This window comes from Anoplophora glabripennis, unplaced genomic scaffold (genome assembly GCF_000390285.2).
Source record: "Anoplophora glabripennis isolate ALB-LARVAE unplaced genomic scaffold, Agla_2.0 scaffold449, whole genome shotgun sequence".
Taxonomy (NCBI): Eukaryota; Metazoa; Arthropoda; class Insecta; order Coleoptera; family Cerambycidae; genus Anoplophora; species Anoplophora glabripennis.
In genome coordinates, this window is record NW_019416560.1 from 184,343 (window position 1) to 189,512 (window position 5,170).

The following is a 5,170-nucleotide window of genomic DNA, read 5'->3' on the forward strand; positions in this document are numbered from 1 at the left end:
TATGCGATTCGCATGTCCAGTGTGGATTTTCCTGGGACCAAAAGCGATAGTTGTGCCTGTTAACCACTCCATTTAAATAAAACGTAGCTTTTTTCGAAAGACGTACGTCTCGTTGAAAACCATTATTGTCGTCACACCGTCTCATCATTTCCTCACAAAATTGTAATCGTCTATCATAATCGCTCTTGGACATGATATACCTTATAGGGGTGGTATTTATCTTGTTTCAGAAACATTTGAATTGCAGTTCGAGAATCATTGCGATTGCGGGCCAATGAAACAGTTGAAGTATGAGGATTTTCAACAAGCTCTAATGCAATGTCTAATTTCTTTTCTTCATTCAAAGCACGTGCCCGTCCAGTTTTGGGCAAAGTCTGTATTGTACTGTGTTCCTCAAATTTGTGAAATATTTTACTAACTGTCCCTTGCGAGATTTGATTTTCGGGATATTTCGCATTAAATAAATCGCGGACTTCAGCCTGACTTCTTATTTTGTCTCCACATAAACGCAACATAAAAAATATATATTTTTTGCGTTAGCAGTGATAGGTACAGTTTCAAATTCTTTATTTTATTCTGTGCAAATTCATGGAGGATAACACTTAAATTTTATTTAATTTGTTAAGTAGATTTTTTATACAACCCTAAAAACCTTGCTATTGAAAAAATAAAACTTGTTTGTTTGGTATGGCTGGATTCGGTTTTCTATAAGCTTTTCAACGAGCCCCCTCATACCTTATGTTTCCATTTGAAAAAAAAAGTAGGGCTAGCTGGGGGTTAGGGAGTTGAAGAAAAATTAATTATTATATAACCGAAAGATGGGAAAAAATCAAAATCAGTTAACGTGTTTCGGCGTTTTAAAAAATATATCTCATTCAAAAGATATGAATTTTATTCCGTACTTCTGGCCATCCCTGTATATTACCATGTTAGAAACGTTGAGTGTTCGTATAAAAATTCCTGCTAAAATATGGATATTCACATTTTTTAATATCTATACATATATGTATAAAGTGTATATGTGGCATTCCATGCCAAATCACTGGGTTCGGAACCCGACCATTTTTTATTTTCCTGATTTTTGGTATTATTTAGTACCCATTTAGAGCAGCTTTCACGATTTTTTTTTAAATTTTTATTTCAAACCTGTCAAAAACTTATAAGATTTGATTATTTTGATTAAAAAATTTTCAAAATACCTGTAACTTTTTTTTTCATTTTGTTCGTTTTGGGATGTAGTTTTATGAAAAAAATAAATCATATATTTTTAGTTTTTTGGGTTTATTTTATTTTTAACCCAAAAAAATGCTTTTTGAAAAAGTGTAGCGTTTTTTCTTTCTTCGAAAAGTTCGGAAAAATATCGTCTTTCAATTTGTAAAATGAGACAGGTACTAGAGAGGGATTTTTTTGGGAGAGTGGGACATTTTTTTTATTTAAATTTTTTTACAAATCTATCAAAATATTCTTTTACTTGCTATTAAAAAATTTCTTTTTATATAAATCTCATGAAATTTGTCTTGTTTAACTTGCTTTCATAACACTCAAATATAATACTGTTCATGGTATAAATGTATCTTTTTGTATCTTCTTAGATAATAAAATATTTTTTAATAAGTATGAAATAATAAGATGTTTATAAAGCACTTGATAGAAAATGAAACGTCCTTAAGAAAAAAAAGTTGTTTTATTATATGTATTATGATTTATTATTTAATAATATATAAATTAAAAAAGTATAAGTAATTGATTCAAGAATCAAGAAGTTTTTTTAAATAAATGTCTAATTTTATAAATATACGTACTGTTATAAATTGAGGTAGGACTTTTAAATAGTAAAACAAAGTAATTGAAGAAAAGAAGCTCAAATAAAATTTGTACGAAATAAAAATCTTAAATTAGTATATAAAACTAAATATCAAGGCCAGAAAGAAATATATGCACTTGTGCAAGAAAAGTTGCAAATTCTTCCTAAACCAATTGTAAATAATGTGACTCTATGATACTTATTTGACTAATATATCATTAAATGGCCCATAGTTTAGCGACTGAAAATTTGATATTCCGAAACATCCAAGTGTGTTTAAAATGTACATATCTCGGCTATATTTCTATAGATGTATTTCACAGACTCCGGAATTTCTCCACAAATCGAGAGGATTGGTTTGCAACAATATCTTTTAAAAGATAAGTTCTGAACTAGGTCAAGGAGTTTTGAAATGAATCTTCAGTCATACGTAGAAATATAGTATATGAAGGAAAATAGTAAAAATGATTCGTCAACATATTATATCATGCTAAATCAATTAAATTTCAATATTTGAATATCAACAATATTTTGTTCAAATTAAAAGGTATATAAAAATATTGTTTCATATTTACACAATAAGTTGCAATATTACTTTTTTTGTTAAATTAATTATTTCCGCCCATTTAAACGAATAAAGCACGCCACAATAAATAAGTATTTAAGTTTATTATGGAGGTAATACATACATAATATGTCTTTTTTAGATTTTTTTTTAGATTTTCTTTTAGATTTTAGATTTACCAAAAAGAAAAACAGCTACTTAATTCAATTTTCTTACACAGTGTAATTACAATACTTGGCTGAGCCTTGACAGATTCTACATTACAAATTTTCGAAAAAGTTCTTGTAACATCAAAAATACGTTTTCGATATACGAGTTCTCAAATTTAAAAAAGTCTATTTTTTAAATTTAAATTTTTATATTAAAAGGTACTGCAACAATATAGTTAATGTTTGATATGAAACATGTTTTGATTGGTACATCTCTAGATAGGTCGTTTTGGAAATAAATTACAAATTATTGTTGAAATGTTTAATAATATTAATTCCAGAAATCACTTCTGTTAATAAATAAAATATTATTTGCACGGCTTCCCCACGGTTTTCCTCAAGATCTTTTCACAAATTAATATAAACCTCGTCTTAACAATCTTTATGTCGAAAATTAAACATTTCTGAACTCATTTGGGAAGTTTTCTTTATTAATTTGTGAAGTAAAATCTTCCATTAATGTTTTTCAAAGCACTATAATTGCACTCTGTATTTGTCTATAAAGTAATTTTTTTAATTTATAGAAAAATAATTTGATTAGGTACCTATACTATTAATTCTGTAACTTTTTACTTAGTCCTGTTATAAATAGAATGTCTTCAGAATCTCTACAGATCTTGTCTATTTTTCGTCTCAACAAAGTATTTTAAAAAAATACTTTATTTTATTAACACAAAACAAAAATTAATTTTTAACACATATACAGGGTGGTCCAGATTATAATAAACTTCGGGAAACTACCAGACAACAAAAATTAACATCACTTTGCTCTATGAACATAGATGGAGAAAGCTACCATTTATGAGATACAGGGCGTTGAAATTAACAAAAATAAAATAATTTTTTTAAATGGTTATCTGGAAAACCGCATCATAACATGTCTCAAAACTGGTAAACCATTCACTTTTCGACAGAAATAATTTTTCAGACCGTTGCAAATTGTATTCAAAATAGTAATTAATTCGGTGGCATAAAAGTTTTACTTTAAATAAGGAAATGATATCGTTTCTTCGCCACTTGTTTTTGAATTTGGACTATGTACATACAGAACTAGGAGAAATATTTGAAAAAAAGTTTGTACCAAATTTGGAAAAAATTTGATGAAGCGATTTTCGAGATATTTAAAAAAAATTCTTTTACTTTTGTTAATTTCAACGTTCTGTTCATAGAGCAAAGTGATGTTAATTTTTGTTATTTAGTACTTTCTCGAAGTTTGTCTATTAGAAATCTGGACCAGCCAAATTCGTTTTATTTTTCCCTATATCAACACTTTATTTACTTGGATAATATGTCTCATAACTCGTAAACCATTCACTTTTCGACAAAAATAAAAGAATGTTTTTTCATCCGAAATATTTCAGATCGTTATAAAATATATTCATATTACCAATTAATTCAATGGCGTAGAAGTTTTACTCTAAATAAGGAAACAACGTCCTTATTTCTCCGCCACTAGTTTTTGAATTTAGACTGTGTGCATACAGAACTAGGAGAAATATTTAAAAAAAATGTGTACCAAATTTGGATAAATTTGATGAAGCGGTTTCCAGATATTTAAAAAAATTGTTTTATTTTTGATAATTTCAACGCCCTGTATCTCATAGACGGTGACTTTCTGCGTCTATGTTCATACAGCAAAGTGATGTTAATTTTTGTTGTTTAGTACTTTTCCGAAGTTTGTCTATTAAAATCTGGACCACCCTGTATAATATTTACGTAATTTAAAACAGATTTTCACAATTGTTGTAATTACAATAGTAAATAAAAATACCATTTAACGATGTTACATATATTTTATTTAACCAATCACAAAGATGTTAAGAAATCAATACTTAGATATTAGACATATTCCTAGTTACAGCTTTCCATTACTTTGACAGGTACTCATAAATATCTGTTATATGTCACACTCAAAACATGTCGGTATATGAGACATCCATCCTGATGACAACTAATAAGTTCGCATGCTGGACAGGGCTATAGCCCGCAGAGTAGTTGTTTCTCATTATAATATAATATTAATTACGAGTTGTTTTCCATTACAATATAATACTAATATGTTCCATACCTTTATTTAAAAGCATTACAATAATGTTATAAACATCACTTTTAAAATATTTTTAATATGTTCTATGTTAAAATTTATATCTTTATATTATTATTTATAAATCTGAGACAAGTTTACAATAAACCGAAACGTTGACCTAGTCAGGAAATCAAACTTTTATTTCTTTACTCTATTTTCGACCTTTTAGAAATTTGTTGGCTTATTTGATAAAATAAGGAAATTAATTTACTAATTATTGTAAATGTGAAAAAAAAAACGTGCCTAAAGGTGCTGTGAGGATAACATACAAAAGAGTTATTAAATGTAAATGTATTAAATTAAGCAAAATAATTTCCAATTTGGCAATTCGTTAGGCCGCAAATTTTAGGGATCTGAAACTGTAGAATTTGTATATACTAGAGCGAAAAGTATTTAACATTTTACATAAGTATACAGCGTGCAAATTTTGCATATTACAAATTTTATATTTAGTAAACATCTTCTTTATAAGATATGCGTTACGCAACATTTCTGAAGGGAAAGTT